The sequence below is a fragment of the Plectrocnemia conspersa genome, unplaced genomic scaffold (assembly GCF_051122295.1).
Source record: "Plectrocnemia conspersa isolate PC_06_02 unplaced genomic scaffold, ASM5112229v1 ptg000013l, whole genome shotgun sequence".
NCBI lineage: Eukaryota > Metazoa > Arthropoda > Insecta > Trichoptera > Polycentropodidae > Plectrocnemia > Plectrocnemia conspersa.
Genome location: NW_028277177.1, coordinates 3,194,766 through 3,215,918, shown reverse-complemented (window position 1 = coordinate 3,215,918; position 21,153 = coordinate 3,194,766). Strand labels below are relative to the sequence as shown.

General features: G+C 30.5%; 1 protein-coding gene across 2 annotated transcripts in view; it reads left to right on the top strand.

The window, feature by feature from the left end:
- The first annotated feature begins 2,337 nt into the window (after positions 1–2,337).
- The window catches only part of LOC148227023 (uncharacterized), a 74,816-nt gene continuing 56,000 nt past the window's right edge, over positions 2,338–21,153 (top strand). The window contains exons 1-2 of one of the 2 annotated variants that reach the window (XM_088202791.1): positions 2,338–2,450; positions 5,312–5,546. The gene's annotated coding sequence lies outside the window, so the exon portion shown is untranslated. Of the gene's footprint in view, positions 2,451–5,311; positions 5,547–21,153 lie in introns of those variants that run through there. The other variant, XM_088202792.1, reaches the window with a different exon arrangement.

Sequence of the window (21,153 nt, the reverse complement as noted above, 5' to 3'; positions counted from 1 at the left end):
TGACATTAAAGTATTGGTTAGAGTATATTCAAACCGAATTTTAGTCAATAGGAAGGCGCAAAAACAATTATCACTTCTCAGAAGTCAAAAATTCACGTCAAAAGCAATAAAATCGTGTCGGTGCCGTCGCAGTGGGAACGCTCGGTAACGAGCGTTCCCACTGCGACGGCACCGACACGATTTTATTGCTTTTGACGTGGATTTTTGACTTCTGAGAAGTGATAATTGTTTTTTACGCTCTCCTATTGGGCAAAATTCGGTTTATATGTTCCTCATTAAATTTGTAATATTAATATTAGCATTTTTAATTTTATTACTTTTGACGTAAATTTTTTAGTTCTGAGAAGGGATAATTATATTTTGCGCTCTCCTATTGAGAAAAAATCGTTTTATTTGTTCCTTAAATTGTTAATATCATTATAAGAATAGTAGTATGAAACTTAATTTACAGAGCGTTCCCACTGCGACGGCGTCGACATGATTTTCTTGCTTTTGACGTGGATTTTTAACTTTTGAGAAGTGATAATTATTATTTACTCTCTCCTATTGGTCAAAATTTGCTTCAGTTATGCTTCATTCGATTCTCACTTACTGTAACTCGTAATATTATTATACAATTCTTAAAATGAACGCTAGCGCTTCTAGTGCGACGGCGACGGCATGATTTTATTGCTTTTGACGTAGATTCTAAGCAGGGGCCTCCTTGAATTTGGCTAAAAAAATGCATGTCATTTAATAAAATACTATTAAATATAATAGAAACATTAAAAAAACGACTACTGACTGGCAAATTTCACCCCCCCCCCGCTCCTTTGAAAAAATCTTAAATAACATTCCTGATTCTATCAATGTTATTTTTATCTGCATGAATAGAAAAAAAGCAGAATAGTATGTCTGGTAAATGTAGTATTTTTGGCCAAAAATTCAAGTGTGAGCTCGTGCGTTGTCGTGGTGCAAAATCATTACAAAAACAATGTAAAACTGCAAATATATTATATTATACCTCTTATTAGATCAGAATTAGTTGTTACTGTTCCATTATTATTGAAAAAAACAGTCAGAATAACTTTGACATTTGCTCGAACTTGACGTGCTTTTTTGCTCTTCGTAACGCTTTCATTGAGACTATTACACATTTGTTTCGATGTCGTAAAAATACAACCATAGTCAATTACTTTATATGACGTGTTGGAGCAATTATCGTTCAAAACTTTATTTAACAATTTAAATTTTAAGTTGTAGAACAAATTTAGTTGCTACTTACGTCATGCCCATAATGCCTTATAAGTAGCTTTGCATGAACCGTACGAAATACTTAGTATTCAAATCAGCAAACTCCTTAATATTATTTAGGCGTTTATTAAGCTAAATATCATAAATTTTATTTTTGTCGGGACCACCCATGACCGTCGCGATTAAAATAGCTTATAAAATTAATTAATTTGTTGTGTTCGTTTATACAATAAATTGCGTTTGGCGCTTAAAATATACGTCAAAAAATATTGTTGCTGTTTAAATATCTGATAAATAGACACCTGAACAAAACCGAGAGATCAGTGCAAAATGCAATGGAACGCTTTGCATATCTCATAAAATGTCAATTTTATGGATTTTTGCATCAATGTATTTAGTTACTCTAACTTAATATTTATTAGATAATAAATTGTATGTTTCTGCCTAAAATCATCGCATTGGATAGATGATCATGAACTGAAATGAGAGTAGAATTCCATGAGCTCTTAAAACCGATCACTGCCGCAATGAATTCACTGCCATCAAAAACTTTAATCTGAAATATTTTTCTGAGATACTTATTAGAAAATAACAAATTGTTTGTTTCCACTATTGACAATGGTCATCAGTACTTTGCTTCTGAATTGGAATAAACAAGAGTTTAACTGACGACCCTTAAGATAATGAAAAAATTGGGCGCTGTTCACTTCAACTAAGTCCACTAGTCCAATTTTTCAATTTCTATCTTTTCCAGATCAGAAATAGTGTATCATTTTGCTCCCGATCGATCATCACACATTAGGTTTTCCTACATTTTCCTAAGCTCGCTGATGTATATATCTGTTTTAATTGATCTTAGTCGTAAAAATTGACATCTATTGTTTGCATATTATTACATGTCACTAGTTTACAGATTTGATTTTAGTCTGGTATCTCACTACTTATTTGTAGGTGTTGATTGTATTATCCTCATAAACTCAAACAATTTGGAAGGTTTGGAAGATTCTTATCGAAAACGATAGGAGAAGATCCTTTCGAAAATCAGACCGATTAAATCGTGTTCAGCGTGGGCGGTGAAAAGCTGCGCAGAGCGTGTGCGAGTGGCTTTAGTCTAATGTTTTGCGCTGCGCGCCGGTCCACAGGGCGGGGAAATGGAAATGGAAATGGCAGTCCGCGCCGAGCGTCGGATCGGTGCGCGCGCGACTTAACGCCATAGGGTACGAACCGGGCACACCGCGACACTGCGCCACGCGAGACATGCACGACGCGTAAACAAAGCAAACTGACCGAAGCGTTCGCCATTTCATTGTACGGTTTTTGCGGAAATTGCGTCAGAAAAAGGGCGCCATTTGGTCTGGCGCTGATGCGACGCCGGCAATAACACCGCGATTCTCAACCATTGATCGCCCATAGACAATTGTTTTGTTGCTTTGTTTCAATCATCAACAGTTATTCCAATGCTATTCATATTAACAATTGGCGACGCGATGACCTTTGAGGGCTCGAGGCAGTGAACTTTGACATTTAAATCTTTGCAACCGTGATTTTTTAATGGACATATTATATGAGATGCGTCAGATTTAGAGGTAATATTTTAATTACGAATATCAGATTTAAATTTAAAAAAAATGAATAATAAAAAAATGTATTCGTTGCATTTTATTTTTATTTATAATAACAAAAATCAGATTTTGAACATAATAACTTTACAAAAGGTTGCTTTAATTAATTGAACTATTAAGCAAAATTTTAGGGGGAGGGGTAATTCATATAAATTATTATTTATTTAACATGAAATAATACGACGCAGTAATAATATCTGATATATTTAATATTTTTTTCTTTAAGCTACAATATCTAAAAAATCAACTTACAGTTAATATGATATATAAAATAAATTTTTGATATTTCTGATCATGATTTTTTAAGAAAAAAAATATTAGCACTGACTGCAATTATTAATCATTTTTTTCTCTAGAACATTTTTAAATTATCGCCATTTTGTAAATATAAATAAAAACTTTAGGCTGTCTTGAAAACTTAAAAGAAATATATATTCAAGATTAATATTTCAGATAAATTTGATTGAAATCTGACTAAAACAATGAAAATTCATATTTGTCTTTGTGCACAGCCTATTAACAATCTATTTTTATTTATTGTAAATTATTCATAATATCATTTATATGTGTTTTTATCGATAGCCGCCATTTTTTAAATATATGGAAAATATTTACATGAATAAAGCTATGACGTTATATCATATTTATTTCAGAGATTTGTTCATATTGATTGAACAATATTTACAATATAATTTTAATTTACAATATAATATAAAGAAACGTAATCAGATGTCAAAACACATTTATGCTCATTAAAAATAGCGCAAAATTTTTTTATATAAAATATCGGGTAATTTGCAAATTTTTTAACATAACTACACCTTTATTATATTTTCTACGAGTTAACGTAGAAACAATATTTTGTATTTAATTTTTTAATAGCCGCCATTTTGTAAATAAATATTTTAGATGAGCTTGATGTAAATCTGAAGCTACATTATATTTAATTCAGAGGTCTTTGTTCAGAGCCAATTAACAATACTCAGACAAATAATATATGTATGTTTATTTATTGTAAATTATTTTTAATATAATTTTAATTAGATTATATACACATATACACATAAATACAGATTATTATTATAGTGGTATATATTCTAATAAAACAGATGTATAAGATACTTTTTGTACATTATTTTATGTTTGTCAGGAAAGCTCTAGTTGAATCATCCTGTTCAATTATAGATCATTTAAATAAAGCAGATGTACTATTTACATATTACTTTTTGTACATCTGTTCTGATTCATATTTTCTTGAGAATTGGGGAAAAATCTATTTTCGTTTCCAGTCCTTAAACATCTGACCAATAACAGTAATTTAGGGTGAAACCAGACTCTTTTTGATTGTCTAATATAAATATTATTAGACTGTGCAACATTAAATTTGCAATCACTAATCTGAGCTGAAATGATTGAGAATCAGGGTGAAGTCTAACGTCTTTTTCAGTTCAATATAAATATATTTAAGGACGGAATAGCGTAGTCCGTAACATCTCAGACTAGTAATTATAAGGTTGCTGATTCTAGCCCCTGCAGCACATTATTTTATGTTTGTCAAGAAAGCTCTAGTTGAATCATTCTGTTAAATTATAGATAATTTAAATAAAGCAGATTTATTATTTACATAGCACTTTTTGTACATTTTTATTTTTGACAACATAACTGTATTTGAATCATTCTGTTCAATTGTAATAAAAAATATATAAAAGGTATTGTAAATATTATAGCCAATGATATTTTTCAGAAGTTCATACACGACATACACTTCGTATAAAAGTTATCTTTCTGGGGTCATTTTTAATTCAAAGAAACAGAATCAGTAATCAAAAAATATTTATACCAAAAACATGTTCACTCTGTGCTCAATAAAAATAACCCAAAAAATTTTTGAAAGGAAAAAAGGGCTAACATATTATTTTATTAACACAACTATATTTTTTCACTATTGGTTAACGTATTTAATATCTGTTTTATCTTATTTTTAATAGCGCCATTTATTAATGATTTAGCCGAAATATTTACAAGATAAATTTGATGAAAATCTGAATAAAACCCATGACACTCATTTTTGACAAAATTCTCAGTTAATACGTTCTTTTCTTAACACTATTATATTTTTATTTTGTAATCATTATAGTCGTGAGTCAAAAGCTTTGACAGCTAGGTGTAACAATACTCTGAGTGATAATCAGTTACAAATATTAGTTAGTGATTATTAAAAAAAAAATATTTTTAAGTACATTCTTAAATATTGTTTATGATAATTAGTTTTTTTTATTCATACATAAAATAATAACGCATAAATTTGAAATTTTGCGACACATGTCATTAAGTCCTTTGCGAGGTCTAAGATAATTTTGAGGTCAAAAAATCCTTTGTTTACGCGCGAACATGTCGAAGAGTGTCATTATGTAAACTTATATAAACAATCTAAACACTGTCTAAATTATTTACAGATTTTTCTAATTGAAGAGAAAAAACTAGCTATGATATTCACAGACCGCTCTTTAGAAACGTGAACGTGAATGGATAACATACCGTAGAATGAGTGCGACCTTATTTTGATATATTCAAAAAACATATTTTAATAAAGCTGGTGGTAAATCAAGACTGCTTGACGTAGAGGAGGCTAGCAGTTCGTCTATTCTGGGACTTCTGAAGTAATTCAGGACATCTTTCGCCGAAGTAAAGGTAAATAAATTTAATGATTTATATTATATTATTGATTTTCTGTACTTGTATATTATGAGTGTTTTCCGTAATGTGCATATTCACATATCTACCGATAGGGTTGAATCGCGTGTTCATCAGCCATTAAGTATCGAGCGCTTCGAAGCCCATTTAGATATAAAGAGAAACCTTCGTAGTCGTTAAACTTAAACGTCCAAGGGTTAAATCCATTTCCTTTGATCGTTTAATGCCTCACTACGATACATCGTGCGCTGAACTAAAAAATCCAATAAAAATGTTAATCTGTCGCCGAAATATGTATTCAATAGATAATAAATCAAAAATATCTCACTGCGCGGTCTCAGGTATTGTTAAACATGATTCTGAAAATTTGACATTTAGACTTCAATTATTGGTTATGGCGCAATTCCATCGCAAGCAAAGCTATTAGCTAAATAAATATATCAAATTTAGACAACAGACAATTCTCTAAATGCTTCATTTCTACTGTTTTGTGTTGAAGATACGTAAATGGTCGTATAAATTGCGAATATTGCGTCAGAATAACAGATGTACATAAATTAGTTAAATATATAAGTTAAAAATTAAATACATTTATATAAAAGCGCAGCAGCTTAATATTTTTGTATTCCAGAAATATTCGAATTTTATATTGTTGTATTTCATACACAATACAATTAAACGAAAAATTAATTACATAAAATACTATAGCAAATTTTCATACAGTTTTCATATGATAAATATGTTTCAAGAAAGTAAGAATTCTGTGTCGAGAATTTTTATTAAAATTTTCCGGGGAAGTCTCCAAGTCGTACCAAAGATCAAATTAAACTCTTATGATTTAGGCGACTGTTTAACTGAAGCTAATGCTGCAGCTTTTAGAGCTTTTAAGGAACATATTAGTTTCTTGACGCAAATTCGGCTGAACTCTTATTTATTCCGGAACGAAGTTTAAGAAAGTGTTCTGATTCACATATGCTTGAGAATTAAGAAAAAAATATATTTTCGAACATCTGACCAATAACAGTAATTTAGGGTGAAACCAGACTCTTTTTGATTGTCTAATATAAACATTATTAGACTGCGCAACAGTAGATTTGCAATCACTAATCTGAGCTTCGTTAATTATTCGGCAAAAATATGCACCGACCCATGGTTTTTGTGCTAATGGATACCGTTTCGAATAAGTCAAAAACGAAATGTTTGAGAATCAGTTTAAAATCTAACGCCTTTTTCAGTTCAAGATTCTCTTAAAAGTATAAATATATTTAAGGATGGAACAACGTAGTCCGTAACGTCTCTGACTACTAACTCTGAGGTAGCAGGTTCGAGCCCCGGCAGCATCACTCGAATTTTTATTTATAGAAATGCGCTATTATTAAAAAAAAAACAGGCCCCAGCTAAAGTGATATCTATTGATTATAAATGAATAATATAGATGTCACATATTCCAAGGTGGTTAATACATACTTATAGGTATTCATTGTGTCTGATTGAATTACTCAGTTAGTACAGATATGTCCGTTGTAACGCATTGGGCTTACGCTTGTCGGGTTACAAGAAAACGTATTAATGCTTCAGGGCGGAAACAGACTCATTGTTATGTTTTCATACAAATCATTTTAGACATCTGGCAGATATAGCGGCGTATATAAATTTAAAATCAGTAAAATTCACAACATCGTCATTCTATCGAATGCGTAATCCATGGCTTCGATACTTGTTTAAATCACATTCTTTCGCATTTTGCATCGACCTTAGTCTTTGTTCAAGTAAGTGTGTCAATTTTTATGTTTAAGTTGTTTAAAAATTAAATATAAAATTGCTGTTTCTTTATCAGAGACACAAATAAATTAAATTTATGAATCTTTTAGTGACGTAACGAATATTGCTGCTAACTATAATCCATAGTTTTTAATAGAAATCTTAATTATATTGATTTTGATGAAACTTAAATGATTTTTTTAAACTTTTGATGAAAATTAAAAATAATAAAAGTAATATTTTAGGCAAAAAAAACTATAACTTTTTATTTATAAAATTAGTGAGATATTGATACATTATTTATAAGATCTTGTCAAGTGTGGTAAATGAGACGCATTTCAGCGTCACTCAAACATATTGATTTATATTGTTACACTACTTCAATTTTTTTATTGGTACAGCCAATGCATTGTGCTCTAGTGGCATTACTTTCTGAAGAGCGTAGGCGTGGTGGCGCAGCCCCTGGAGGCAAACTCTCTGGGAGCCAAGTCTCCGCGGCGCAGCACTAGTGGTGCCGATGGGAGTCCCTCTACAAACAACGGGTTTAACCAACCAAGGGCGAAGTTCTGGTGGTTGGCTCAAAACATATATCCATTTAATTTATACTACTAAAATTTTAGAGATTTAGAGATCTAGTGAAAATTATTGATAGTTTCCAGCATCGCAAATTAATTGAGAAAGGATATGTAGCGATCAGTCACGCTCCTTGTAGCTAAGAATTACTCTCATGGAAAGAGCAAAGCGAATAAGGAACGCTTTCTATATGTTTTACAAAAATACCTATATGTTTTCCCCTGGACGGAGGTTTCTTTTAATTAAGTTTCAGCTGTAAAAATTCTCACAATATATGTTCCAAATCCAAATATAGTTCAAGTAATTCTCTAGAAAAAATCGGACTATATATAACTAAAAAACTTTGTGATGAGTCAAGAAATGGATGATCCAGAAATTACAACTAAACAGCTTTGTTGATTAAACCTGTCTTCGCTCTACGGAGTTGCCATTTCTCAAATACAATAGCCAGAATGACCATCGATGAGTCGTCCCTGATCTTGCCGCACCATTGAAATTTCATTTTTACCGTCTGTGTCACAGTGTTGATAATTTATTATTTGTGCACTCACAGTTTTTTTAAAAGTTTGATTTACGCATTAATTTTGCAATTATTTTAAAATAAACATGTGTTGTTTTAACAATTTAATAATTTCATTAAGTAGTATTGAATACGTGTTCAGATTTTCTGTAAGCTCAGAGATGTTTATAAATTAAGCTTTCGTTAAACTTACTTAAAAGTATGTTTGATTTTTATAATTTTAATTAAATATAAAAATATTTTTTGTTTATTAATACATTTTATAAAATACAACAATATTATTCTCACATGTCATAATCAATTTAACGGATTTGAAAGTGCATGTTTTAAGTACTGCTACATGTTCAACAGTTTATAAATATTTAAATGCCATTATCGTTTTATTTTTATAAATTCATCCACTTCGTATTTTCTCACGGTCGTACAAGTTGTAATATATTTTTGCAACACGTGTTTCTTAAAGTATACAGGTCTTATAAATATTTAAATTCTGCCTGGAAAAGTTTGTAATCACTTTTTCGTTTTTTTACATTGGATAAGAGAAACCACTAAAGTATTAGTTTATATCAAAATAAAATTAGAATAGTCCTTTAAATTCTTAATAATTAATTCAGTAATATATATTGTCCAAAATATTAGCTTTTGCAATAATGTAAAAAATCTCTATTGAAATATGACAAACTTTTGTAGCTATCAAATGGACCTTATCTTATCTTACAATGTCGCACAATGTTTCCGTTTTCAGTGAATAAGTTGTGAATTGATATAAAAAATTGTATATTTCTGAAATAATATATATACATTAGAGAAAAATATTAAAACACGTTTTCGCTATTCTACTGTAATTGTGTAACTTATAAGACTAGAAAGACATCTTTCAGATTTTTCTCAGAAATGAGATATTTTAAAATACACGATACAATGTATTATACCTATAAACTTCTGATAATATATCGTCCTCACATAAATCTTATTTTTTCAACAATAAAATCCTGCTTCAGGCTTGTTTTCGTTTTCCGTCTATTTTCCCACGAGACACGAGTTGTCGGAATCTAATATATTTGTCATTTTGCATGACATGACCAAAATGTTCCAATTTTATTATCTCGCCCTTTTGTTCCATCTAACCTTCATATTTTCACTTTGTTGCAAAAAAATACACGTATGTAAAATCCAAAGGCATAAATAAACAATGCTGCACCGATTCAATTCGATATGAACACAGCGCTTCCAACTCGATGAACTCCATTTGGGTTTCGAATCGATTTGGGCCGGCTACATTCGTATTGATGTACCTGAATTGAATTCTATGCTTTTAATTGAAGCAACTGGTGTATTTTGGATAACAAGCTAAAGTAACGTTCCTATTTAGCGAGTTAATACATCTAGGATCGATTTAGAATGATTGCATTTATGACAACAGGTCTCTTTACATTTTTTAAAGATTCTTATTAAAAAAATATTGCACGATACTAGCTGCAACTCGTATCACTAATTTGTGACGGTTTTTCAGTCGTTTCAGGGTAGTTGTACCTCGATTGTTATATGTATACCATCATCCAATATTATAGTCCATAGTTTAAGAAATCATCTTGCATTCCATGAAAAGTTTCAGCTGCAAAAATATTGTAAATATATCATTTTTTACATTTTTGTGTATGTCTAGTACTGTATTTTTTATAAATTCATACTAAAGATAACGCAACAAAGGATGTAAAATTTGTGCATGACACCCAAACTTGCACAATAACCACTGATTATTAATGGTTAATCAGAGCAAAGTTCCGCTCTACAGCCTTAAAATCGAATCAAAAAATAACTTATGTCTATTCAAACAAAATTAAATAAGAATAAATGTATATTGAAAAAATAAAATTATTTTGCAATAATAAACTATCTGGAAAATTTCGCCATTAGTAGCAGGCACTTTAATAATATACAAAAATGTAATATGTGCAATATTTTTGTGTCTGTTTCTCCCGTAGTTTTGCGCCACTTAGTCATATCTAAGATCATGTTGAACTCTTGTTACCTATTTTTGATGTGACAGCTACTGCTTTTTCGAACTTGTCTCGATCGATTTGTCATGTTAAGCTGAATCATTAATTGTTCCAAGTCAAAAGCGAAGTAGTAGTTTTTATTAGATGTTAAGTAAAAGTTAAATATGCTATAAGGAATGAGGAATTCAACTTTACTTTCAGTACACGGTCTAATTTAAATTTTCAACGTAGTCAATTTACGTAATTTTTAATCTGGGGTGCTTGGTACCTGCTTAATATATTGCAAAAATTTGAATCATTTTCCAAATATTTCGTAGAGAAATATAATATTTTTATAAAAAACGTACAAAAAAAAGAAATTGCCACAATCTCAACATACGGTTTTATGTTATAAATAAAACAATAAACACAGAATCGCACATTTTTTTCCTCATAAATTAAATGGACGGAATAGCGTAGTCCGTAGCGTTTCAGACTAACAACTCTGAGGTTGCGAGTTCGAGCCCCGGCAGTGTCACTCAAATTTTTATTTTTTAAAAATTCGCTATAAAAACGGCCTAGCTGCAGTGACATCTATTGGATATAAATTATATTACACATAGTAATTTATAATTATTTATGCAGATGCCACCCATTCCAATACTTTCAGTCTGGTGGTTAATACTCACTTGTATGTATTCATAATATCTGACTGACTTACTCAGTTGGTGCAGATTAACCCCAATTGTAACGCATTGGGCTTACGCCTGTTAGGTTACAACGGAAGATTTAATAAAATAAATAAATAAACATATAAGGTAAAATCCAAAGCTTTAAGAAAATATATTTTGTGCTTGTTTATGTATTAAAATAATACTGTGTATTGTTTTCGACCATGACGCATTGGGGTAACCTGTTGGATTACGATGTTTTTAATTTAATTTAAAAAAATATATTTTTTTATTTATATATTATAGACTTTTATACGTTATTATATTTAACGCATTCAGAGCCATGTTTTAAAGTTCTTGAATAGATTATCTATAAAACAAGTTTTTTAATACTTAGGGTTCTATCTTAATAGAATATGGAGAAAGCTTAACGTCACTTCCAGTCCTCGTTTGACTGTAAAAATTCACAACGTCACCATTCTATAGAATTTGTAATCCGGGGATGCTTTGTAACGGTTTGATCGCATTTTTTTGCAAATGTCACCGATTGCTTAGTGCCCTTTGATTTATTGTGCACTGACTCTATATTTTGCTTTAATCCACGGTTTTTATACAAATGTTAATGGATTATTTTTATCTTAAAAATCCAAAAACACTACTACAAAATTTATTATGTGGCAACTGGTAGTCCTGTCTATTGTTTATTTAATTCTAACAATTAAAAAAATATAATTAAATTATTTAATAATAGAGATGGATAATCAGAGAGCTGTATAATATACTCATAAAAACTATATCATAAAACCATATTGAATAATTGTATACACGCTTACGCGACGTAAAATAATCGTATTCCATCAAGCATTGCAGAATTTTTGTGACGAAATAATTATGTATTTATATCTCATTCTATAAGGATTATTAAAAATAATTTGAATATAATATGTAGGAAACGCGAATTAAGTGATTATACAAAGCACAAAGTGCTCTCAAGCTCTTTTAACCAATAACAATAGCCAAGACTTAACGACATGTATTTATTTAAATTCTAACAAAAATAATTCAATTTACGGATAATTTAATATTGTATCTGATTACAAGCGAGGATTTTAAACGAACCGGAACAGCATCCGGAACAATATGACTTAATTTTCATGAATCACAAATATTAACTAAATCACAAGAAAAATATAAACCTAAAGCTGGAACTGCCCCGAATTTATAAAACGGTTCAAAGCATTTAATTTAGATTGATTAACATTTTTTTGTATAAATATGCTTTTAAACAATTTTTTATCCTTTCTTTGTGACTCGAATACCAATGGTCAGCTGCCTTTTTTAGTGTGTGTTTTATTAAAAAGAAAAATGTTTGTGGATCAGTGGTATTTTTTAAAAATGTGAAAAATTTCTCTTGCATTTCGTTCCGTTATTATTATATAATTTATTATTTCACAATATGTTCTTTTACTGAATTATTTCTATATGCTAGCTTGCTAGCACCAACAGTATTTTGCATGTTTTACTTGTGACATTATGACATAAAATTGACTATGAAAGAAGCATTCATCTCTCAAATTAATTTGCCATTGCAATATGAATGCGAATTAAAGCAACTTGCGTTGGAAAATCAAATCGGAAATAAATAATACAATTCTTGCTTTTAACCTTTTGCACTTGACATATTTTTGTATGTGCCTACTGGCAACTCAGAGCATTTTTAAGGAAAAAAAATATTTACATTAGGTTTGTTTATAATATTTTGCTAAATTGCATATGTAATGAATAAAATATATTAGAAAAATTTTCTAGAGTCGAATTTCTCATTATCATTACAGATCTACCAACCTTTATTCTCACAATTTATGTTGTAATAATCATCATAAAATAACGTACTACAACTGACATCATCTCTTCTAGTGAAAAAATATTTTTTATAAGCCATTTGCTGTATAGCTAATTATTTTAATTTGGTTCAGAAAAAAATATCAAAGCCAAAATTATAAAAAAATATGTGTTTTGATATTGCTATTCAAATGCTTATTTAAGTACCTACCCACATAATATATTAGAGTTCTTTGAGTTCTAGTTTTCTATATAACTGGGACAAAACCATTCCCAATATGCTACCTACAACTATTCACATTTGTGAACATTAAAGTCGCATTTTATGGAATTTCTATAAATTTTCAACCATTCAATTCGAGTAAAAGTTTCAAAACACAGTTCAAACACATTCGTTTTCTGGTTAAAAATACACCAAAGCGCTTTTACAATGATCGACTTCCAACATGGACATGAAAACTATTTTGGTAACCGTTCAAGTGGCATTCGTTGAGATTGGAGACTCGATGTCTACAGCGAGGTTAATAGACATATCTTAAATGACGTAAAATTATAATGAAGACGTCTTTTTAACACATACTATGTAATACGAATTAATGTATATGTACATTTACTGTTGACTGTTTCTCACTGACAATAATTAAAAGTCAACATAACAACAAACAATGTGTTAAGCTTGCCTGATTGATGCTGCGGCGAGCAAAAATTATATACCCATTGCTTTAAGTGCAAACATTTTATTCTCGCCTTTGGATGAGTCATTCAAAATTATACCACATAATAATATATCATTTTAAACTTGCAGAAAATTACAAAAACATATATTAAATATGTATCCACGCAACTTACTCATCAGAGTAGACTTAGTACTTGTGTACTTTTAACTGTCTTAATAACTCGATTGTATCAGTAATTCTGTACACCAAAAAGCAGATCAATAAAGAGCGACGGTATCAATATAATCCTAAACGTCAAAGTCGATTAGAGGAGGTGTCAAAAGTGGCAGAGTATTTATTAAAGTCAACCCTTTTATACGTTTTCTGCGAGCAGTTTTGATAAATTTATTTATTTAGAGGTAATGGCCCTAGGGGTGATTAAACTCGTGGCAAATGAGACTCAATGTGTCTCATTAGATACGTTTCCTACAAGCGGTAGTGATGATGCCCGTGTATGCTCCTCACGGTTCTTGTGGCTCTCTGCAGCGAGTTTCTGGAGGTAGTTCTTCTTGCGGCGATGGTCGTTCGAGAGTTCCATATCGTCTCTTCGCGTCGATCGGTAGGGGCGCGTCTGCTGGTCTCTTCGGGTGGCTGCTGGTGACTTCTGGTGTCTACCTCTCCTCGTTAGAGTCCGGGCTTATATACTTTAGAGTTATAAGGCTTGCTGGTCAATCGCATATGTGCAGCAATCTTTCAGCCAATCGCTGCAGCCGCTTCGTAGAACGGCGAAATATATCTACGCCTTTAGAAAGCGACGTTCGCTCGTATTGCATATTTAGCCCCAAACCCCAAAAAATTTTCGTTTCATAGAATATTCAAAAGACAAAAATTAATAAAAAAAATGAAATAGTATAAAATCAGCAAATTTTTATTTATATTTTAATTTTTATAACTAAAGATTTTTTTCCAAACTAATAATTTGATATTTTTTAACGCATTTACATACATGTCGCAATAAATTTTAGTTTTCTAAAGCTTTGCTCGCAATATCCACATAAACTACATCAGAGAATTTGCTGATTATGTGTAGCGTTTGCGGCCACTGTTTCGTTTAGCGCTGATATACTAATGCAGTAGGAAGTTCCAAAACAATTGTGCTATGTGACACGTTTTAGTAGTCTATATTTCTAAAGCAATTATAGACAGAAATAATCGACTACGTATAGAAACTATCCAATTATGTACTACTTTTGCATGAAAAAATGTATTTAAAGTATTATTTGGACTGACCCTCGTACAATGTGTAATTGATTGACTGACGTGCAATAAGCATAAATCCGAATTTGATTGGCGATCCGACAAACAAATTCTGCGGTGGTTCTAAATGTGTTCGACCGCAAAAATAGAACTAGCAAAAATCAGCATTGCCAATTGTTTATCGAAAAGCGGAAGTTAATTATGATTTCAGCCGCGAGGCGTAAACACTGCACATTATTATGGCCGGCATATGGCGTCGCTTGTGGCCAAAACGGCTAACGACACGCCTTCCTGCACGCCACCGACGGCGAGTAAATATTTTGATTGTAATATATACAAACATTCGTAATTATGGTTGATCGATTGTCGGAACGGAAGCGAATTTAAAATGCATCAGAGTGTGTATGGATATATTGTAGTTTCTTTTACGTTTGAAGCAAAAGCGAGTTATCGATCATATCATTGAATAGAATAAGGAAGACGCGTATAATGTGAAACGGGGGGAAAAGCTTTTACTATTCACAATAGGTATCTTTTGTTGAAAATGTTTTATTCGCGAAGTGGAAGGATACGATATGGAATTTCTGAGGTAAAAGAAAACCGCAATTGAATTTTAAAAGCAAAGTAAAATCAACGGGGCTTGTTTTATATTATAATAAAATTTTAATATTAGTGTCGATGCGCGTGTCACAGAGTGGTGAGCGATTTACTTTGTAAAAAAGCTATATAAAAGCATGGATATTAATATTGATGAAGTGCGATCGGCACTCTGCTATTCAGGGCCTAATGACTAAGACCAACGATTTACCAAATGACAACCCATAAAAATAAATGTGTCACAAAGTTAAAATTAGCTTGGGCAAAGAATACTATAAATCATTTAGGAGAGACTTCGTCACTGCGATGGCGCCGACACGATTTTATTGCTTTTGACGGGAATTTTTCACTTCTGAGAAGGGATAATTGTTTTTTCGCTCTCCTATCGACCAACTTTTTTTTTTATGTAACTCTACTTAGTGACAGATCGGTTGAACTCTAGTTTATTCCTAGCTGGAAGCGAAGTGACAGTTTTTGATTAATTTGTGAAAGTAATTGATTGAATATTTGCGTAGTGTGCCTTTTATACATGGTAATTATATGGAATGTGTAATTTGTGAATAATCTGTGCCTGTTCGCATCGAATTTGTTTACATGTATTATTGACATTTTCGTGCAATTTGTTTTTCTATTCTAGTCTACGGTTTTTTGTGCTTTTAAAACTAATAATGTTTGCTCGGATAAGCAATATCGTGTGTTTACGCCGACGAGAAAAACTTCGAGGTGATATATTCCATTTAAAGATATTAGATCAGTGGTCACCAAATAGTAGTTAATAAACCGGCAATTTTTAGTAGCTCTCGACATTTTTTTAAATACAATGTATTACGTTTTAAGAGAAGTGCTTAAAACATTTGCGCTGCGCAGTCAAATGTGCTTTGACGCTTTCATATTATATTAAAATAGCAGCTAATCAAGATTCTACCTATTTATATATATTTAAAAAACGCGATTCACTGTAATTAAGTCTGGAAAGTCTATATATATATATACAATAATCTGATACCGAATAAAATTATCAAATTAAAAAAAAATATTCGTATACACAACAATTTTATAAGCCATTGCTCTTGATTTATGTTATGGATTTTGATGCGAAAATGCGAGTTAACTGTATCTTTGTGGCAAAAAATACAATTATCTATATTAGTTTCCCCTACGCATTTACGTTTACTATGCTCTATACGATTTTTATTGTATTTATATTGACACATTCGATTTAGCTAACGAAACGCACCAACACTCGATCTTGGCAATCAGATAAACCGGAAAAATCTTGATTGACAGATGGCAGACATAAAGCGATTGCCCCAGCTGGAATCAGATTGAAAAAATTAAAACAACGTGTCGAGGTTGATTGTTTATACCTAGACCTAAATAAATATAATATAATATTTACATTATATTTTTAAATTATTAAAAGCAACTAAAATTATAAATATAAAATTTCAGTGGATAAGTTAAAATCATTCTAAACATATACTTTTATTATTTATCTATATAGTTAATTAATAATATATTGGCAATCTGATTCGGGTTAAAGCTACCTGAACGATATTATCTATCATGTACTACCACGTGAACAATAATTAACTTATTTATCAGACCGTGAATATCAAATAGATAAGCAAACCCTACTAAACCAGAACCGTATTTTTTTATTTCAAAACTATTACATAACATAAAAATAATATGAATTAACTAAAAGTTTTTCATATGCATTATAAATTATAGTTATTTATGAAAGTAGTATTTATTTATAACACATACAGTTAATTTAAAAAGTTATAATCTAATCCTAAAATATTTTAGATACAGTAGAATAACGCGTTATTTTTTTATGATTATTTATTAATTTTCTTACTATTTCTGAAGTTAAGGTATTCTAGATAAAAATAATAATAATAAATCTGTGTGACATTACACGTTCTTTCCATGCATGCTTAACTTATAAAGTACTCGAAAATATTGTTGTATTTTTAAAAAATAGATTAATAGATAAGTTTTAATTTTAAGAACCGAATGCCCTGTTATTTTTAACGGGTACCCAGTCATTCTAATTGCAATATAATACTTGATTTCTTCATATGAAATATGTGTCACACAATTTGCAATATGCAGCAAATCTTCTATTTTGCAAAACCATTTAGTGATTCAGTGTATCGAAATGGAACAGGAAATCCATATTTAATAGTCTGAAAGTATTGTTTCACAATGTTAGTTTTATGACACGTTTTGGCATCCTCAAACATTTACCGTTTAATAAAAAAATTTAAATGCGAGTATTTGCAAAAATTACACACGGCATGTACGGGGGACGGTTGTACACAAAAAAAATCAGATTTTAGTCTATTATTTTTTTTACCGTCAGTAATATATGATCGAGAGTCTTGCTCGCTCGTTATTCATCGGTTAATGGTTAGTACCGCTAACATGAGATATGAACAGATTTTTAAAACTATTCCAATGCAATTTTAATGCAAACTACGCAGAATAAATTATTTGAATATATAATTAATATTTGTTATCGCTTAAGAATTAATAAAAAATATTTACTCCCTACTTTTACAAATTCTGCATTAAAAATTAGGTGATCCATAAATAGAAGATTATAAAACTTTCTTTCAAAATGTTACGATATTTTCAAGTTTATAATCCGCTATAGTTGACAATGGTCAACTTGGTTTCTGTTAATCCTTTCACTCATAGTAGACACATATTGGGACGGGTGAGCCATTTTGCGTGTTTTTACTATAAAATTGTCCCACGTTCACTAACAACATGCAAAACAAAAGTGTTTTTGAAATATTTTACTTTAGTTTCATGACAAAATTTAATCTTGACTGTGAACTATAAAATTTATATATTATGAATAAAATTAAATCTTTCTTAAAATTACATTAGTTTAGTCTGCGGTGTTAAGTTATCAAATTCTTTATCCGTTACTCTACTATTATTTAAAAACTGGTCAATTTACTTGCATTTAGTCTAAATACATTTTTTCCATTTTACTAACCAAAATATAATTTAACTGATATATCACTCTGAATGATCCATAAAACTTAACTTGACAGTTGCGAAATATTCATTTGCTATTTAAACCCAAGCTTGACTAAAATACACTCTAAAGCAACGCATCTCTCAGCCGATGTCACATCTCGCATATTGCTCCATAGTTCGTCTGAACTTTTTATATATGGATATAACACTGTGTTTTAAAAATATTATAGATATCCTTACCCGTATGAGAGTATTGGTCAAAGTATATTCAAACCGAATTTCGGTGAATAGGAGAGCGTAAAAAACGATTATCACTTCTCAGAAGTCAAAAATTCACGTCAAAAGCAATAAAATCGTTCCCACTGCGACGGCGCCGACACGATTTTATGGCTTTAGACGTGAATTTTTTACTTCTGAGGAGTGATTGTTTCTTTATCGCCATTAAAGTAGATGCATTTCGTTCGTCAACTGTGAAATTATAGCTTCTTGCTCGGAGACGATATTTTGACGATTTTTTGGTACGGTTCTAATAATTTCATTTAAAAGTTCATTCTTTTTTTATATTGTATATATATATATATTGTTGCTTTAAGTAAAGAAATGCATAACTGGTGTTCTTTTGTCCTGCATTAAAGGCCGAATTTCGTTGTAAACGTGAAGGACACGAGTCCATTATTTTTATGGTTGTACAACTAATTACAATTCAATGATTATATTTGCTCCCAAAAATATAAAATCTAGCTTTCTAGAAAATACCACATCTTCCATACATTCTTAACTGGTACGTTAATATGTTTTTATCTTATTTAAGAAGCAGAAAAGTTTATAATAAAATTATTTTAAAAACACAACTTGAGACTTTGGTAGAGGGGGAAGAGATAAATTATTTATTTATTTTATTCATTCGATAGAAAAAAAATCCAATACCATATGGATAGACTTGGACCCATATCCTACTGATTTGTAGGTCGACCCCTACTGATATGGCACTTTCCTTTCGGTATCAATTTCAGTTATTGTGTCTCCGACCCTACATTACTCATTCAAGCAACTTTCCTTTATCGTGTAAAATAAATGTAATATACATTTTCACCATTATGTATAATATATTTGCAAACTAACGATATAACAAGATTTTTTTCGCGAATATTTACTGAAAATAGGTTACCTTATTATTTTTTTATGATATAAATACTATTTTTTATAATGTTATAGTATATTTAAAACTTATTTACAATAATGTGCTTTACGTTATAATTATTATTCTATCAAAAAAAGCGTCATAATTATAGGCCACCGAAGTTTAAACTAAACGGACGTTTTTGAATTATAAATTTTCAATCCTTGTCCCTTTCACGCAACGCCCATGTAATTTTCATCCTAACGACCGACTCTTTTGTATGTATGTGTATATATGTGAGCCCTTAATCGTCGACCCGTAAATTCGAAAGCAAGCAAAGATTATTTTAACCAAATTAATTATTTTCTTACTCGGACTCCAACCGAAACTCCCTTCGGCGAATAATTACACGTTAATAATGATTTTATAAATTAAAAATAAAACTATTTTTTTTAATAATTATATACAATACAGAGCTTCTCTTTCCGTAAATATGTATAGTCTCAAAGGCTTTCAAAGCTCGAGGATTCCTCTGGAAAAAATAAATCGCGTTAAAGATGGTGCCATCGAACTTACACGGTTTCAGAACTATGGTGGTATTCTCGGAATCTCGAGTGCTAATGCCATTTTCGACCTTGGAGTTCTACAGAAAATTATAACAAGAATATACTCAACTACAATATATGTTTTATTATATGACATAACATAAAAGATTATATTTAAAAAATAGTAGATATATGTAGGTAGCAACAACTAAATCGTAAATGTTCGAAAAGCTGCTGTTTAAAAATTGTGGTCGTTTTAATCGTTCATATTTTTCAAGACGTCATAAAAACGTAAGAAAAATACTCATGGTCTCGCATTAAATATCCTTTGTCATTATTAGATGGTCGCCCACAAATAGTCTCATAGCTTTCGCTAAGGATGTAACGGAGGTTCAATATTAAATGTAAGAGTTCTGACAATGACCCTTTTGAGAGTTTTAAAACATACAATATATTACAAGCTTTAAGACACATACAAATATAGTACACCAGAGACGGTTTTGAAGCAGACTTAAAAAATATATTGAATAACTCTTTCCAAATGCACTGATTGCATTAAAAATTCTATTGACTTTTCAATTAATCTTGAAGTAAACTTTTTTTAAATCAAAAATAATCAGACCTATCAGATTAAGCATAAATAAAAAATAATAGTTTATCAATAAGTTTTATTATATAAATAAAATAGCACATTTTTCATAATATTTTTTTTTAAAGTTACAGCAGGTTTGCCAAAACAAAACAAAAGTTAAATCTGAACTTTTGAACTCACAAGCTTTGAGATATTATATGAATAATACCTTATTATTGTTCTATGTATTTGTAATTATAAACACATATAAGAAGTTAAACAATAACAACATTGGTCCTGTATTGACTTTCTCTTTTATTCGTTTAAGCTTTATCAAAGGATCAGTATAGTCTTGCACTTAATCACTGCATCACTTCGTCACGAACTAATCGACGAATGCTCTCAGGCTGACCTTAGGCAGAGCTAAACAATAACACAGTTGGTCATAAATTGGCCTTCTTTCCCATTCGTTTGAGCTTCATCAAACGACAGTGCCTTCGTGGTTATGTTTT